General features: G+C 40.5%; 1 non-coding gene across 1 annotated transcript; it reads right to left on the bottom strand.

Annotated features, from left to right (window-relative positions):
* Nucleotides 1–6,453: 6,453 nt before the first annotated feature.
* LOC112629658 lies at nucleotides 6,454–6,557 on the bottom strand. Its single transcript, XR_003120736.1, has one exon. It is a non-coding gene; the product is annotated as a U6 spliceosomal RNA (small nuclear RNA).
* Between the last annotated feature and the right edge of the window lie 12,621 nt (nucleotides 6,558–19,178).

Here is a 19,178-nt window from a genome sequence, read left to right as displayed (position 1 = left end):
TCTCTTTTAATTTCTTGTTTGAAGAACCATCAGTTGTTCAGTAACATGTTTAATTTTCATGTATTATGTAAATGTAAAAAATTCCTCCTGTTATTGATTTCTAGTTTTATTTTTTATTTTTTTAAGGACTGTTAAAAATTTCATAATGGTTTTAACATTAATATGGCTTGTCTTTTGGATACATTTATTTTTTTCTTATTTATTTATTTACTTATTTATTTATTTATTTATTATAATTTAAGTTCTGGGATACAATTGCAGAACATGCAGGTTTGTTACATAGGTATACATGTGCCATGGTGGTTTGCTGCACCTATCAACTTGTCATCTAGGTTTTAAACCCCTCATGCATTAGGTATTTGTCCTAACGTTCTCCCTCCACTTTCCTCCCACCCCCGACAGGCCCTGGTGTGTGATGTTCCCCTCCCTCTATCCATGTGTTCTCATTGTTCAACTCAGACTTATGAGAGAGAACGTGCGGTGTTTGGTTTTCCATTCCTGTGTTAGTTTGCTGAAAATGATGGTTTCCAGCTTCAGCCATGTTCCTGCAAAGGACATGAACTCATTCTTTTTTATGGCTGCATAGTATTCCATGGTGTATATGTGCCACATTTTCCTTATCTAGTCTATCATTGATGGGGATTTGGGTTGGTTCCAAGTCTTTGCTATTGTGAATAATGCTGTAATAAACATACATGTGCATGTGTCTTTATAGTAGAATGATTTATAATCCTTTGGGTATATACCCAGTAATGGGATTGCTGGGTCAAATGGTATTTCTGGTTCTAGATTCTTGAGGAATTGCCACACCGGCTTCCATAATGGTTGAACTAATTTACACTTCCACCAACAGCATAAAAGCATTTCAGTTTCTCCACATCCTCACCAACATCTGTTGTTTCCAGATTTTTTAATGATCGCCATTCTAACTGGTGTGAGATGGTGTCTCATTGTGGTTTTGATTTGCATTTCACTAATGATCAGTGATGATAAGCTTTTTTTCATATGTTTGTTGGCCACACAAATGTCTTCTTTTGAGAAATGTCTGTTCATATCCTTCATCCACTTTTTGATGGGGTTGTTTGTTTTTTCTTGTAAATTTGTTTAAGTTCCTTGTAGATTCTGGATATTAGACCTTTGTCAGATGGATAGACTGCAAAAATTTTCTCCCATTCTGTAGGTTGTTTGTTCACTCTAATAATAGTTTCTTTTGCTGTGAAGAAAGTCTTTAATTAGATCCCATTTTTCAATTTTGGCTTCTGTCACCATTGCTTTTGGTGTTTTAGTCATGAAGTCTTTCCCCATGCCTATGTCCTGAATGGTATTGCCTAGGTTTTCTTCTAGGATTTATACGTTTTAGGTTTTATATTTAATTTACATTTAATCTTTAATCTTGAGTTAATTTTTGTATAGGGTGTAAGGAAGGGATCCAGTTTCAGTTTTCTGCCTGTGGCTAGCCAGTTTGCCCAGCACCCTTTATTAAATAGGGAATTCTTTCCCCATTGTTTGTTTTTGTCAGGTTTGTCAAAGATCAGATGGTTGTAGATGTGTGGTATTATTTCTGAGGCCTCTGTTCTGTTCCATTGGTCTATATGGTTACTGTAGCCTTGTAGTATGTTTGAAGTCAGGTAGCATGATGCCTCCAGCTTTGTTCTTTTTGCTTAGGATTGTCTTGGCTATACAGGCTCATTTTTTATTTCATATGAAATGTAAGGTAGTTATTTCTAGTTCTGTGAAGAAAGTCAGTGATAGCTTGATGGGAATAGCATTGAATCTATAAATTACTTTGGGCAGTATGGCCATTTTCACGATATTGATTCTTCCTATTCATGAACATGGAATGTTTTTCCATTTGTTTGTGTTCTCTCTTATTTCCTTCAGCAGTGGTTTATAGTTCTCCTTAAAGTGGTCCTTCATGTCCCTTGTAACTTGTATCCCTAGGTATTTTATTTTCTTTGTAGAAATTGTGAATGGGTGTTCACTCATGATTTGGCTCTCTGTTTATCTATTATTGGTATATGGGAATGTTTGTGATTTTTGCATGTTGATTTTGTATCCTGAGACTTTGCTGAAGTTGCTTATCAATATAAGGAGATTTTGGGCTGAGATGATGGGGTTTTCTAAATATACATCATTTCATCTGCAAAGAGAAGTAATTCGACTTCCTTGCTTCCTATTTGAATACGCTTTTAAAAATTTATCTGACCTGATTGCCCTGGCCAGAACTTCCAACACTATGTTGAATAAGCGTGGTTAGAAAGGGCATCCTCGTCTTGTGTCGGTTTTCAAAGGGAGTACTTTCAGCTTTTGCCCATTCAGTATGATATTGGCTATGGGTTTGTTAGAAATAGCTCATATTATTTTGAGATATGTCCCATCAATACCTAGTTTTTTGAGTGTTTTTAGCATGAAGAAGTGTTAAATTTTATCAAAGTATTTTCTTCATTTATTGAGATAATCATGTGGTTTTTGTCATTGTTCTGTTTCTGTGATGGATTACGTTTATTGATTTGCATATGCTGAACCAGCCTTGCATCCCAGTGATGAAGCTGACTTTATTGTGGTGGATAAGTTTTCTGATGTGCTGCTGGATTCTGTTTGCCAGTATTTTATTGAGGATTTTCGCATCGATGTTCATCAGGGATATTGGCCTGAATTTTTCTTTTTTTGTTGTTGTGTCTCTGCCAGGTTTTTGTATCAGGATGATGGTGGCCTCCTAAACTGAGTTAGGGAGGAGTCCCTCTTTTTCTATTGTTTGGAATAGTTTCAGGAGGAATGGTACCAGCTCCTCTTTTTACCTCTGGTAGAATTTGTCTGTGAATCCTTCTGGTCCTGGGCTTGTTTTGGTTGGTAGGCTATTAATTACTGCCTCAATTTCAGAACTTGTTATTGGTCTATGCAGGGATGCAACTTCTTCCTGGTTTAGTCTTGGGAGGGTGTGTGTGTCCAGGAATTTATCTATTTCTTCTAGATTTTCTAGTTTATTTGTGTAGAATTGTTTTTAGTATTCTCTGATGGTGGTTTGTATTTCTGTGGGATCAGTGGTGATATCCCACTGATGGGGATCCTTTTGTAGGTGACCTGCCCTTTCTCTCTAGCTGCCTTTAACATTCTTTCTTTCATTTCAACCTTGGAAAATCGATGATTATGTGTCTTGGTAATGATCTTCTTGAGTAGAATCTTGCAGGAGTTCTCTGTGTTTCTCAATTTTACTGTTGGCCTCCCTAGCAAGATTGGGACAATTTTCATGGATGATATCCTGAAATATATGTTCCAAGTTGTTTGGTTTCTTCTCCTCCCTTTCAGGGATGCCAGTGATTCATGGATTTGGCCTCTTTATGTAATCCCATACTTCCCAAAGAACGTGTTCACTTTTAAAATTCTTTTTTCTTTATTTTTGTCTGACTGTCTTGTTTCAGAGAATCAGTCTTCAAGTTCTGAAATTCTGTTTTTTGTTTGTTTGTTTGTTTGTTTTGAGACAGTTTTGCTCTTGTCGCCCAGGCTGGAGTGCAATGGTGCAATCTTGGCTCACTGCAACCTCTGCCTCCCAGGTTCAAGCAATTCTCCTTCTTCAGCCTCCCAAGTAGCTGGGATTACAGGCACCTGCCACCATGCCCAGCTAATTTTTGTATTTTTAGTAGAGAGGGAGTTTCACCATTTTGGCCAGGCTGGTCTCGAACTCCTGACCTCAGATGATCTGCCTGTCTTGGCCTGCCAACATGCTGGAATTACAGGCGTGAGCCACCGTGCCTGGCCTGAAATTCTTTCTACAGCCTGGTTTATTCTGCTCTTAATACTTGTGATTGCATTGTGAAATTCTTGTGTTACTCAACTCTGCCAGACCTGTTAGGTTCTTTTTTATACTTGTTATTTCATTCTTTATCTCCTATATCACTTTATTGTGATTTCCATTTTCCTTGGATTGGGTTTTGCCATCCTCCTGAGTCTTGGTGATCTTTGTTTCTATCCATGTTCTGAATTCTATTTCTGTCATTCCAGCCAGTTCAGCCTGGTTAAGAACTCTTGTTGGAGAACTGCTGTAGTCATTTGGAGGAAATATGACAGGTACTGAAGTTCTTACCTTGGTTCTTTCTCATCTGTGTGTGTGAGTGTTCCTTTAACTGCAGTGCAGATTGAACACAGTCAATAGATTTCTTTTCTGGATGTTTTCACTGGACCAAGACTTTGTATAGGGTCTTTATTTGAAGCTGACTTCTTATCTCTGGTTTCAGAGTAGGGTATGTTAATGAGGTATTTTTGGTGTTGAAGCCTTGGGGTATGATCCAGCAGGCGACACTTAGGCTTATTGGTCAGTTGGTAGACTCTTGCCCCCTTGTGTGGCCCCCCTATGTTTTCCTGCAGTTGCAGTCAAGTTCCCTCTCAGTGCTCTGAAAATGGGGGTTCCTCTCCTCCTTAAGTACAGGCTGTAGTTCACGATTTGGCACTCCTGGGCTGCCCACTGCAGCTCTTGGGTGATTTCAGTGTTTATATTCTTTTCCCAGCTTTGAGGCGCAGAGGAACAGATCTTAGTAGTGGTTGTAGCCAAGGGTCATTTGCTTGACTCCTTGGGGCTGCAACCTAGAGAGATGCAGGTCAGCAATTGCTCAGTGCAGTCAACCCAAGATGGAGAGTTTGTGCTGTGGGCTCAAGCCAGGGGTTCCCTGTCTGGTGACAAGCCATAGGGACACGAACTCATCCTTTTTTATGGCTGCATAGTATTCCATGGTGTATATGTGCCACATTTTCTTAATCCAGTCTGTCACTGATGGACATTTGGGTTGATTCCAAGTCATTGCTATTGTGAATAGTGCTGCAATAAACATACGTGTGCATATGGCTTTATAGCAGCATGACTTATAATCCTTTGGGTATATCCCCAGTAATGGGATGGCTGGGTCAAATGGTATTTCTAGTTCTAGATCCTTGAGGAATCGCCACACTGTTTTCCACAATGGTTGAACTAGTTTACAGTCCCACCAACAGTGTAAAAGTGTTCCTATTTCTCCACACACACCGGGTCCTATTGTGGGGAGGGGGAAGGGGGGAGGGATAGCATTAGGAGATATACCTAATGTAAATGACGAGTTAATGGGTGCAGCACACCAACATGGCACATGTATATATATGTAACAAACCTGCACGTTGTGCACATGTACCCTAGAACTTAAAGTATAATAATTAAAAAAAAAAAGCATGCCTTAAAAAAATTAAAAAAATAAAAAAATAAAAAGCAGTCTGGCCACGTTTTTGTAGAGCAGCTTTGCTATGCGGCACTGGGGGTCCATTTCAGTTCTCAGTCACCCCAGACACTCCAAAACCCAAAGGCTGGAACAGCTAAGTCACCCAAACAGCAAAGATGGTGACCTGCCCCTCCCTCTGGGAGTGCCATGCCAGGAATAATTCATATCTCTGTTGGTTGGAGTGCTTAGGTGGGGTGGCTTGAGGCCCCAGTTGGGAGGTCCTGCCCAGTAAGGAGGAACAGGATTGGGCACCTGCTTAAAGCAGCAGTCTGGCCACATTTTGGTAGAGCGGCTGTACTGTTCCGGAGGATCCCTTCTGCCCCAGGTCAGCTCAGACTCTCCAAAGCCTGAAGGCTGGGATGACTAAGGTGCCTGAACAGCAATAATGGCCACCCACCACAACCCCAGGGAGCTCCTTCTTAGCGAGGTACAATACCGCTACTGGTAGCTGGCTGGAATTCCAAGTCAGTGGGTCTTATCTTGTGAGGTGCTGTGGAAGTGGGGTCTGTGGGCTGTTGCTGCTCAGCCCCCTGGATTCATCCTCTTTCCTAGGGGTATGCACAGGAGTCTAACCTCCCACTTTGCTGGAGCTGCAGCTACGTTTGCTAGAAAGTCCCAGCATCTAAGGTTGCAGGGTCTCCATGCATGCCTGAGCAGCTGCTATGCCAAGACTCTGCCTAGTTCTGTCTGTCAAACTGAAGACTGAAGGCCCTGGTGGAGTGGGTTCACAAGGAGGCCTCTTGACCAGCAAGTTGCAAAGATCTGTGGGAGAAGCATGGTTTCCCAGGGCTGCTCATTCACTCACTGCTTCCCTGGGCAGGGGGGAATCCCATGGCTCCATGTTGCTCCTAGGTGGGCCATTGTCCTGTCTTGCTTTTCTTTGTTCTCTGTGCGTCAGGCTGTTTCCTTGATTAACCCCAGTGTGAGTACCTGGATGTTTCAATTGAAGGTATTGTATTTATTCACCCCATCTTTTCCTCTCCATGAGAGCCATGCACACTATCTACTTCTATTCGGCCATCTTGGCCACTCCTGTTCTTTTTTTTCTCTTTTTACTATGCTATAAGAAGTAGTTCTTACAGAAATTAAAAATTATTTATTATGTTGTTTTTCACTATGGGCTACTTAGAAACTATATAGCATGTTTTTCCAAACTGTGTATTGAAATTCTTTAGTTTTTAAAAATTTTTAAATAATAATTTTATTTAATATAAAAAATATAGAGCACTTCACAAATTTGTGTGTCATCCTTGTGCAAGGGGCCATGATAATATTCTCTGTATTATTACAATTTTAGTATATGCTTCTGAAGTGAGCATTGCTAGTTTTTTTAGTTTTTTTTTTTTTTTTTTAAGTTTTGTGGGTTCATAGCAGGTATATACATTTGTGGTGTACATAAGATGTTTTGATACAGACATGCAATGTTAAATAATCCACATCATGGATAATGGGATATCCATTCCCTCAAGCATTTTTCCTTTGTGTTACAAATAATCCAATTACACTTTTTAAGTTATTTTAAATGTACAATTAATTTATTATCAACTATAGGCACCCTGTTGTGTTATCAAATAGTAGGTCTTATTCATTCTTTCTATTTTTTAAAACCTATTAGCCATCCCAACCTCCCCTCTGCCACCATGTCACCTTCCCAGCCTCTGGTAACCATTCTACTACTGCTCTATGTCCACAAGTTCAATTGTTTTGATTTTTACATTCCACAGATAAGTGAGAACATGCAATGTTTGTGCCTGGCTTATTTCACTTAACATAATGACCTCCAGTTCCATCCATGTTGCTGCAAATGAAAATGATGGGATCTCATTGTTTTTCATGGCTGAGTAGTACTCCATTATGTATATGTACCACATTTTCTTTATCCATTCATCTGTTAATTGACACTTAGGTTGCTTCCAAATCTTAGCTATTGTAAGCAGTGCTGGAACAAACATAGGAGTGCAGGTATCTCTTTGATATATTGTTTACTTTCTTTTGAGTATATACCCAGGAGTGGGATGGCTGGATCATATGGTAGCTCTATGTTCATTTCTGTGAGGAACCTCCAAACTGTTCTCCATAGTGATTGTACTAATTTACATTCCCACCAACAGTGTACGAGGTTTCCCTTTTCTCCATATCTTCACCAGCATTTGTTATTGCCTGTCTTTAAGATAAAACCCATTTTAACTAGGGTAAAAAGATGTCTCATTATAGTTTTGATTTGCTAATGGTCAATGATGTTGAGCATATTTTCATACACCTGTTTGCCATTAGTATGTCTTTTTTTGAGAAAGGTCTATTCAGATCTTTTGCCCATTTTTTAAATTGGATTATTAGTTTTTTTCCCTTTAGAGTTGTTTGAGCTCTTTATATATTCTGGTCTTTAATCCCTTGTCAGATAGGTGTTTTGAAAATATTTTCTTCCACTCTGTGGGTTGTCTCTTCATTTTGTTGATGATTTCCTTTGCTTTGCAGAAACTTTTTAACTTGATGTGATCTCATTTGTCCATTTTTGCTTTGATTGCCTGTGCTTATGTGGTATGCCTTAAGAAGTTTTTGCCCAGAGCATTGTCCTGGAGAATTTACCCAATGTTTTCTTGTAGTAATTTCATAGTTTATGGTCTTAGGTATAAGTCTTTAACCCATTTTGATTTTATTTTGAATATGTTGAGACATAGGGGCCTAGTTTCATTCTTCTGCATATGGATATCCAGTTTTCCTAGCACCACTTAGTGAAGATACTGTCTTTTCCCCAGTGTATGTTCCTGGCCCCTTTGTAAAAAATGACTTCACTGTAGGTGTGATGATTTGTTTGTGGCTTCTTTATTCTGTTCCATTGTCCTTTGTGTCTGTTTTTACACCAGTACCATGTCATTTTGGTTACTATAGCTTTGTAGTATAATTTGAAGTCAGGTAATGTGATTCCTTCAGTTTTGTTATTTTTGCTTGGGATAGTGTTGGCTATTCTGTGGTTCCGTATAAATTTTAGAATTGTTTTTTCTATTTCTTAATTTTTTCTTTTTTGAGACAGGGTCTTGCTCTGTCACCCAAGCTGGAGTTCAGTGGTGCAATCCTGGCTCACTGTAACCACTGCCTCCCAGGTTCAAGCCATCCTCTCACCTCAGCTTCCTGAGTAGCTGGGACTACAGGCCCATTCCACCACACCTGGCTAATTATTGTATTTTTTTGTAGAGACAGGGTTTTGCCATGTTGCCCAGGCTGGTTTCAAACTTTCTGAGCTCAAGCAATTCACCCACTTCAGCTTCCCAAAGTACTGGCATTACAGGCATGAACCCCTGCACCCTGCCTTTTTTTTCATGAAGAATCTTCACAGATGATAAAAATATAAATTCCATATAAATTTTATGATTTTTTTTTTATTTCTGTGAAGAATCTTATAGGTATTTTGATAGGGATTGCACTGAGTCTGGAGATTCCTTTGGGTAATATGCACATTTTAACTATGTTTATTCTTTCAATTCATACACATGGAATATATTCTATTTTTTGTGTCCTTATCAATTTATTTCGCAGTGCTTTATAGTCTTCATTGTAGACATCTTTCATTTCTTTGGTTAAAATAATTCCTAGGTAGTTAAATTTTTGTTGCTACTGCAAATGGAATTACTTTGTAAATTTCTTTTTCAGATTGTTCACTGTTGGCCTATAGAAATGCTACAGATTTTTGGATGTTGATTTTTATATTCTGCAATTTTACTGAATTAGTTTATCAGTTCCAACAGTTTTATTGTGGCGTCTTTAGGTATTTCCAAATATAAAATTATATCATCTGTAAAAGAGGATCATTTGACTTCTTCCTTTCCAATTTGGATGCCCTTTCTTTCCTTCTCTTGTCTGGTTGCTCTAGCTAGGACTTCCAGTACTATGTTGAACAACAATGGTGAAAGTGGGCATCCTTGTCGTATTCTAGACCTTAGAGGCAAGGCTTTCTCACTTTTCCCGTTCAGTATGATACTAGCTGTGAGTCTGTCATATATGGCTTTTATTTGTTGTATGTTCCTTCTATACCTAGTTTTTTGAGTTTTTATTATGAAGGGATTTTGAATTTTATCAAATGCTTTTTTAGCATCAATTGAAATGATCTTATGGTTTTCTTCCTTCATTCTGCTGATCTGATGTATCACACTGATTGTTTTGCATGTATTGGACTGTCCTTGCATCCCAGACATAAATCCCCCTTGGTCATGATGAATGATTTTTCTAATGTACTGTTGAATTAGGTTTGCTAGTATTTTGTTGAGGATTTTTGCATCAATATTTTTCAGAGATATTTGCCAGTAGTGTTTTGTGGTTTTTTGTTTGTTTGTTTGTTTGTTTGTTTTTTTGGTTGTTTGTTTGTTTTTTGATGTGTCTTTAGCTGTTTTTGGTATCAGGGTAATACTGGCATTATAGAAAGAGTCTAGAAGTATTCCCTTCTCTACTTTTCAGAATAGTTTGAGTAGGATTGGTATTAATTCTTCTTTAATACTTGGTAGAATTCAGCAGTGACACCATTTGAGTGCCAGGCTTTTCTTTATTGGGAGACTTTTTATTACAGCTTCAATCTCATTACTTGTTTTTGTTCTGGACAGGTTTTGGATTTCTTCATGGTTCAATTTTTTTTTTTTGAGACAGAGTCTCACTCTTGCCCAGGCAGGAGTGCAGTGGTGTGGTCTCAGCTCACTGCAACCTCTGCCTCCTAGGCTCAAACAATTATTGTGCCTCAGCCACCCAAGTAGTTGGGATTACAGGCACGTGCCATCATGCCCGGCTAATTTTTTGTACTTTTAGTAGAGACAGGGTTTCACCATGTTGGCCAGGTTGGTCTTGAACTCCTGGCCTCAAGTGATCCACCCACCTTGGCCACTCAAAGTACTGGGATTACAAGTGTGAATCACCATGCCTGGCCCATGGTTCAATCTTATTCTCATAATAGTGAGTGAGTTCTCACAAGTCTTGATGGTTCTATAAGTAGAAGCTTCCCCTTCTCTTGCACCTCTCACCTGCCCCCATGTAAGCCCTGCTTGCTTCCCCTTCCCTTTCTGCCATGATTGTAAGTTTCCTAAGGCCTGCTAGCCATGCTTCCTATTAATCCTGCAGAACTGTGACTGAATTAAACCTCTTTCCTTTATAAATTACCCAGACTCAGGTAGTATCTTTAAAGCAATGGGAGATTGGACTAATACAGTAAATGGGTCCTGGTAGAATAGGGTACTGCTCTAAAGATAACCTGAAAGTGTGGAAGCAACTTTGGAACTGGGTAATAGGCAGAAGTTGGAACAATTTAGAGAGCTCAGAAGAAGACAGGAAGATGTGGGAAAGTTTGGAGCTTCCTAGAGACTTACCGAATGGTTTTGACCAAAATGCTGATAGTGATATGGACAATGAAGTCTGGGTTGAGCTGGTCTCAGATGGAGATGAGGAACTTATGTTTAAAAGGAAATCAGAGGCCGGGCGCGGTGGCTCAAGCCTATAATCCCAGCACTTTGGGAGGCCGAGACGGGCGGATCACGAGGTCAGGAGATCGAGACCATTCTGGCTAACACAGTGAAACCCCGTCTCTACTAAAAATACAAAAACTTAGCCGGGCGAGGTGGCAGGCCCCTGTAGTCCCAGCTACTCGGGAGGCTGAGGCAGGAGAATGGCGTAAACCCGGGAGGCGGAGCTTGCAGTGAGCTGAGATCCGGCCACTGCACTCCAGCCTGGGTGACAGAGCAAGACTCCGTCTCAAAAAAATAAAATAAAATAAAATAAAAATAAAAAAATAAAAGGAAATCAGAACATAAAAGTTTGGAAAATTTGCAGTCTGACTATGTGGTATACAAGTAAAACCTATTTTCTGGGAAGGAAGTCAAGCTGGCTGCAGAAATTTGCATAAGTAATGAGGAGCCGAATGTTAATAGCCAAGACAATGGGGAAAATGTCTCCAAGGTATGTCAGAGACCTACTGGGAAGCTTCTCCTGTCACAGGCCTGGAGGACTAAGAGGCAAAAATGGTTTTGTGGGCCAGGCCAGGGACCTGCTGCTTTGTGCAGCCTTGGGACTTGGTACTCTGTGTCCCAGCCACTCCAACCTTAGTGGTGGCTAAATGGGGCCAAGGTATGGCTTAGCATTGCTTCAGAGGGTGCAAGCCCCAAGCCTTGGCAGTTTCCACGTGGTGTTGGGCCTGTGGATGCACAGAAGGCAAGAGTTGAGGTTTGGGAACCTCCACTTATATTTTAGAGGATGTATGGAAATGCCTGGAGGTCCAGGCAGAAGTCTGCTGCAGGAGAACCTCTGCTAGGTCAGTGCAGAAGAGAAATGTGGGGTTGGAACCCCCATGCAGAGTTCCCACTGGGGCACTTCCTAGTGCAGCTGTGAGAAGAGGGCCACCATCCTCCAGACCCCAGACCCACTGACAGCTTGCACTGTGTACCTGAAAAAACCACAGACACTCTGGGTTTTGAACTTGCATGGGTTTTGTGGCTCCTTTATTTTGGCCAATTTCTCTCATTTGGAATGGGAACATTTAACCAATGATACCCCCATTGTATCTTGGAAGTAACTAACTTGTTTTTGGTTTCACAAGATGAGACTTTGGATTTGGACTTTTGAGTTAATGCTGGAACGAATTAAGACTTCAGAGGATTGTTGGGAAGGCATGATTGGTTTTGGAATGTTAGGACATGAGATTTGGGAGGGGGCAGGGGCAGAATGATATGGTTTGGCTTTGTGTCCCCACCCAAATCTTATCTTGAATTGTAATCCAAATTGTAATCCCCAGGTGTTGAGGAAAGGTCCTGGTGGGAGGTGATTAGATCATGGGGGTGGTTCCCCCATGCTTTTCTCATGACAGTGAGTTCTCATGAGATCTGATGGTTTTATAAGTAGATGTTCCCACTGCTCTCAGGCTTCTTGCCTGCCACCATGTAAGATGTGCTTGCTTTCCCTTAGTCCTCCACCATGATTGTAAGTTTCTTGAGGCCTCTTAACCATGCTTTCTGCTAAGCCTGCAGAACTGTGAGTCAATTAAACCTCTTTCCTTTATAAATTACCTAGTCTCAGGTTGTATCTTTATAGCAGTGAGAATGGACTAATACAGATATGGACAGTGAAGTCTGGACTGAGGAGGTCTCAAATGGAGATGAGGAACTTATTGGGAACTAGAATAAAGGTCACTCTTGTTCTGCTTTAGCAAAAAGACTAGTGGCATTGTGCCCCTGTTCTAGAGATCTGTGGAACTTTGAACTTGACAGAGATGATTTAGGTTATCTGGCAAAAGAAATTTTCTTTTGAGACAGGATCTCACTCTGTCACCCAGGCTAGAGTGCAGTTGTATGATCTCAGTCACTGCAACCTCTGCTTCCCAGGCTCAAGCAATTTTGTAGCCTCAGCCTCCCAAGTAGCTGGACCTACAGGTTCACACCATCACATAGAGCTAATTTTTGTATTTTTTATAGAGAAAGATTTGGCTGTGTTGCCCAGGCTGGTCTCAAACTCCTGAGCTCAAAGCGACCTACCCAACTTAGCCTCCCAGAGTGCTGAGATTATAGGCATGAGCCAATGTGTCCAGCCAGGTGGAAGAAATTTCCAAGTAACAAAGCATTCAAGCTGTGGCCTGGCTGCTTCTAAAAGCCTATGCTCATTTGCATAAGCACTGAAATGAATTGAAACTTGAACTTATATTTAAAAGGAAGCAGAGCATGAACATGTGGAAAATTTGCAGCCTGGCTATGTGGTAGAAAAGAAAAACTCATTTTCAGGGGAGGAATTTAAGCCCAAGCTGGCTGCAGAAATTTGTATAAGTAAAGAGGAGCCTAAGGTTCATAGCCAAGACAATGGGGAAAATGCCTCCAGGGCATTTCAGAGACCTTCATGGCAGCCCCTCCCATCACAGGCCCAGAAGCCTAGGAGGGAAAAATGGTTTCATGGTCTGGGCGTTGGTCCTCAGGCCTCGCTGCCCTGTGCAACCTAAGGACACTGCTCCCTGCATTCCAGCCACTCCAGCTCCAGTTGTGGCTAAAAGAGCCCCAGATACATCTCAGATCACTGCTCCAGAGGGTGCAAGCTGGAAGCTGCCAAGACTTCTTTGTGGTGTTAAGCCTGTAGGTGCACAAAGGGCAAGAGTTGAGGCTTGGGAGTGAAGTGACACAAGCACCCCTGTGGCCACCACCACTATGACTTTGTTGGGTCAGAGCTGCAGCCAGAACAGCACTGGGTCTCACCCAAGGCCTGCTGTAATGAATCCCTTGCTACTGTCTGTGTTTACACAAGGTCCTGGGGCTCTACAATTAGCAGGTGGAAAAGCCACCCAGTCCTGTGTTTTTTTTACTTCAAGAAAGCAAGTTCCTCAAAACCCCAGGTGGGTCCAGAGATGCTCTCTGGGAGTTGAGGACTAGAGTTGAAAGCTTTAGCAGCCTACCTGGTATTCTATTTTACTGCAGCTGAGCTGGCACTCAAACCACAAGATGCAATCTTTTTCACTGTTCCCTCCCCTTTTCAAAGGCAGAGGAGCCTCACTCCATAGCCACCACTACCACATGCCACAAGGAGTACTGCCAGACTACTGGTAATTGTCTCTAAAGGCTCAAGGTCTCTTAAGTCAGCTGTGGTGAATACTGCCTGGCCTGGGACTTGCCCTTCAGTGGGCACCCTTACAGCCCAGGGCAGGTCCAGAAATGCCATCCAAGAGTCCAGTCCTGGAATCAAGGACCCCCAAGAGCCCACTTGGTACTCTACTTCTCTGTGGCCATGCTGATACATAAGGTAGAAGACAAAGTCCCCTTTACTTTTCCCTCTGCTTTTTTCAAGCAGAAGGAATTTCTCCCAGTAGCCACTACAACTGGTAATGTGCTGTCTCACCTGAAGCCGGCAAGTCTCAGAGGCTTACCCAAGGTCCTTGACATAGTACCTGGGTATTGCTGCTGGTTATTCAGGGCTTAAGGGCTCTTTAGTTAGCAGGTGATGAATGCTTCCATGTCTGAGCCCTTTTCTTCAAGGCAGCAGGTTTTCTTCTGGCCCAGGATGTGTCTAGAAATGTTGTCCAAGAGCTAGGGCCTGAACAGGGGCCTCATGACTCTGGCCAGTGCCCTATCCTGCTGTAGCTGAGCTGATATCCAAGTTGCAAAACAAGTCCTCCCCACTCTTCCCACTCGTCTCCTCAAGTAGAAGGAAGGACAACCAAGTCTCTTGCAAGCTGTGAAATCTGGTTTTAGAGGAGGAGTGATGCCAGTACTCCGTTAGCCACCCTGGCTGGTGTCTCAGTTGGTCAGGTGCCTCCCCGCCCCCCTAACCCAGTCCCCTGTCTCTGGGCCTAGTTCAGCACTAGGACTTGTCTTAGAGTTGCAGTCCTTATAGCCTATACTGCCTTTCAAGTTTACTTAGAGACATACAGCACTGTAGCCCTCAGTGGTGAGGTTTGCAGGTACTCAAGTACAGACTGCTGGGACTAGCAATTCCCCTCTGGCTAGGGCTTATTTAAATGCTACCTGTGTGGGCAAGTGTCAGCTGAGTTCAGTCCGATTTTCCTTTCTGCTCTAACAGGACATCACTGAGTTTAATCCCTCCAATTGCTGTGCTCTCTCTCCCCCAGCATCCAGAGATGCTTTCTGCACCCCACTACAGTTGCCTGGGGCAGGAGTGGTGGTGTCAGGAATTCAAGACTGTTCTCTTCTGTTTCTTCAGTCCCTCTTTCAGGGATACAAAGTGATATGAAGATAAAACCAGGTACTAGGAGTGCTCTCGTGAATTTTGGTTCTTTGGTAGATAGTTGTTAAATTGGTGTTCTTGTAGGGGTAACAATTGGTAGAGCCTTCTGTTCCACCATATTGCTCCACCTCTGCTCCTGCTTTCACATTGGGTTATTTTTAAATTTTTTAAATTAATATACTTCATTTTTGGAGCATTGTTAGGCTTACAGAAAAACTGAATAGAAAGTACAGGAAGCTTCCATTTACTTCCTGTCTCCCCTACTCACATTCTTCCCTATTATTAACATCTTGCATTGGTAGGTACTGTTGATACGATTGATGAATCAATATCAATACATTGTTACTAACTCAACTCATAGTTTACACTGAGGTTTACCCTTTGTGTTGTACATTTCTATGGATTTGTAAAACACATGTCATGTACCCACCATTGCAGCATAATACAGAATAGTTTCACTCCATAAAAATCCCCTGTGTGCCAGCTATTCATTCCATCTCTTTAACACTCCCCCTGCCCCCAACTCTGGAAGCCACTGATAGTTTTGATTTCTATAGTACCGCCTTTTACAACGTTGGAAACATAGAAGTATGTCGGCTTTACAAACTGGTTTCCTTTATTGAGTATTATGCATTTACTTCTTCCATGCCTCTTTCTGGCTTGAATTTATGACAGAATAATATTCCATTGTATGTATGTATGTATGTACTGCAGTTTGTTTACTCATTCACCTATTGAAGAATATCTTTGTTGCTTTCAATTTTTATCAATTTATGAGTAAATTGGCTATAGCTATATGTACACAGATTAAGTTTTTCAATACATTGTGTAAATACCTAGGAGTGTGATAACTGGATTATATGGTAAGACAGTGTTTAGCTTTGTAAGAAACTGCCAAAATGCCTTCCAAATTGGCTGTATTGTTTTGCATTCCCACCAGCAATGAAGGAGAGATATCTGCACTCCAGATGTTTTAAAGTTCTTTTAAAAAGTTATTTATTTATTTAATTGAACTGTTGTAATTATTTATATATATGGGGTACAATTTAAAGTTTTGATACATATCTATGTTGTATAATGATCCAATCTGGGTAGTCAATATACGTATCACCTCATGCATTTACATTCCTTGAGGTGAGAACCTTCAAAAGCCTCTCTTTTGAAGAGCTATTTTGTAATATACAATATTTTAATGTCAACCATAGTCCCTATACTGTGCAATAGAACACCAGAATTTACTCCTTCTAATTGTAACTTCATACCCATATACCAACTTCTCCTATCCTCCTCTTTTCCTCCATCTGAAGGTTTTTTCCTTTTCAATGTTTCTATGGGGGAAGGCGAGCTTGCAGTTTTCTAGCCTGATACTTTACTGATCTCACTCTCACTTAAAACTTTTTGAAACATCTGTGATTTCAAATATAATACATACTAATTCATGAAAAGCCAGATGAGACACACAAAGAGAGAACTAAATTCAAGATTTTTAGAAGACTAAACACAACACACACACACACACACACGATTACTCAAACGTAACTCATTTCTAGAATTTGTCTGTACCCCCAAACAGTCCTCTTCACATCATTGAAATAGTCTGCTAATTTATACAACTTTGTGACTGGGGGGTTTCCTGGTGTATCTTTTCAGTATCTGTGATATTATGAATACACACACACACACACACACACACACACACACAGGTTTTCATCCATAGTCCCTAGCTTACAATGCCCACAACCTTGTTACAGTTTTGTTATAATTAATGTTGGAGTGCTTTAGGCCTCAGAAACAGACCTGAAGAAACAGAATCCCTCTCTTTCTCTGACCCTTTCCTGTCCTTTTTCACCTACCCAAGGCAGGACTAATCTGATTATGGGGCAGAAGACCCTCATTCCAGAGGGGGTCCTGCCCAATATCCTAAAGAAAGAATGGTAAACACAGAGGCCAAGACTGAACAGACAGGCCTTGCTGGGTTTAGATCATGTACTTTTTCCAATCACATTTTTACATGGTTCTCAATCATGCCTATGTAATGAAGCCTCCACAAAAACTCAAAATGGTAGGGTTCAGAGAGCTTCTGGATAGCTGAACATGTGGGGGCTCCTTGACGATTGTGCACAAGGAGGGCATGGAAGCTCTGTGCCCCTTGCACCATATGTCACCCTATGCATCTCTTCTTCCATATCCTATATAATACCCTTTATAATAACTGGGTAAGCATAAGTGTTTTCCTGAGTTCCATTCCAACAAATTAACCAAACTCCAAAAAGGAGTCATGGGAACCCCAAATTGGAACTTGTTGATCAGAAGTTCTGGAGGCCTACACGTGTGACTGGTAGCTGAAGCTGGTGACTGGACATGCAACCTGGGGGATCTGACACTATACCCAGGTAGATGGTGTCAGAATTGATTTGAAGGACACATAGCTGGTATCTGCTGCTTGTTGTGTGTGAAAAAAAAAACAAAAACACTTTTGGTCACAGAAGTCTTCTTTAGTGTTGATTGTTGTTGCAGTGTGAGAGCAGAGGACAAAAATGGTTTGACAGTTTGGTGAAAACAGTACCTGAATATAAAAAGCAGCCTAATTATCTTTCTAATATGACTTCCCTCATGTCATCCCCCCTCTTACAGATTCCAGTCAAAATTTCCCATCACATCAAATAATAAATGGATAACTAGCTATTACTGCTCCCAAAGGGCCCAACCCTTTTTATCTGTTCCTATTTTTCAATAATTATTAATATACATATAATGTATAAATTAGTACATTTTATAATTCTTACCATTACAATTACTTTTATTCCTCTTTCTACTTCTACTACATTACTTTCTTCTTAGAAATTAGTTTTTTTTATTGCGGCCAGTTTATTTCAGGCTGAGATCAACTCATTCTTGTACTTTTAAAATATTTCTGACTGCACTGAATTTAAAACAAATCTTTCAATGTTGCACACAACACATTTAAATATTAATATATTCTTCTTTTCTAAATATTACTTTGTATAAATCCTCCCAGCTAAAAGGTATGATTCATAAGAGGAGAAAAATAAATGAGGTAAACTGCTTTAGGTAACTTCCTTATACCAAATTGAGTCTGTTTTCATGCAATTCTATGTTAAAACTATTTTTGAAAAGGAAAGGGAGATGGTTTCTAAGATAATTTCATGATGTGCTAATTCTGGATTGAGTCAGAAAGAAGTTGAAGTCAAATCCTTTATAGAAAATTAACTCTTGAGGTATCCTTAGCTTATGATAAAACACACAGATTTTAAGGGTGCAGCTTGATGAGCTTTTACTTGAAATCACCATTGCAATCAATATATTTGACTGATACTTTACATTTTTCCAGAAAGGTCTCTTTATGCCCCATTCCCCTGCTCATACATCTAGAAACTAATAATTACATTTCTATTTCCATAGATTAATTTGAAGTATCCTAGAACTTCATACAAATTAAATCATACATTAACTACTCCATTTGGTCTGGCTTGTCTCATAATTTCTTTGAAATTCAACCTTGATCTTGCATGTTTCAGAAGTTTGTTCGTGTTATAACAGAGGAGTATTTCAATGAATGAATATATCAGTGTGTTTATCTAGTCACCTATCAAGGACAAGTTCTTGGTTTCCAGATTGTAGAATACATTTATGAATAATGCTGCTATGAACATTCATAGACAAGACTATGTGGTAAGTTCCTAGGACTGAAATTGCTGGATCATAGTGTAGGTATATGTTTAACTTGATAAATTATAGTTACACACCCTAATTTTTCTCATGACATTTTACTCTCCAGTTCATCCATTACCCTCAACTCCATTTGATTTCTCTAATCTCTAAGTCTATCCTCAAAATTCTTTCAAGGAAAAGTTTCTACTTTCCTTATTGATTACGCTTCCCTCTTTTAATTACAGGTTGAGACCTTCCCTCATTTAGGCTTGAGAAAAATGTCCTTAAGTGTCCTAAACTTGCATCAAACCCACTTACTCATCAAACTCCACTTATGACTTCCCTTAGAGGACAAGGGACATTTCAGCTCAGTTACACACTGCTATTCTCAATTCCTGCCATTTTTTTCCTCTTCCTTTGACCCCCTGGTCTACCTCTCCAGCTCACTGAAAACAGCCTCCCCTGACGAGCACACCATTGTTATGTAATAGCCTAACCCTTCCCACTCACCTATCAGGGGGTGCCAAGCCTGCAGACTCACTCTGCTTTCATCATAACTGCCCTGAGGAGAAGGCTGAA

This window comes from Theropithecus gelada, chromosome 7b, assembly GCF_003255815.1.
Source record: "Theropithecus gelada isolate Dixy chromosome 7b, Tgel_1.0, whole genome shotgun sequence".
NCBI lineage: Eukaryota > Metazoa > Chordata > Mammalia > Primates > Cercopithecidae > Theropithecus > Theropithecus gelada.
This window is presented reverse-complemented; position numbering and strand designations above follow the sequence as displayed.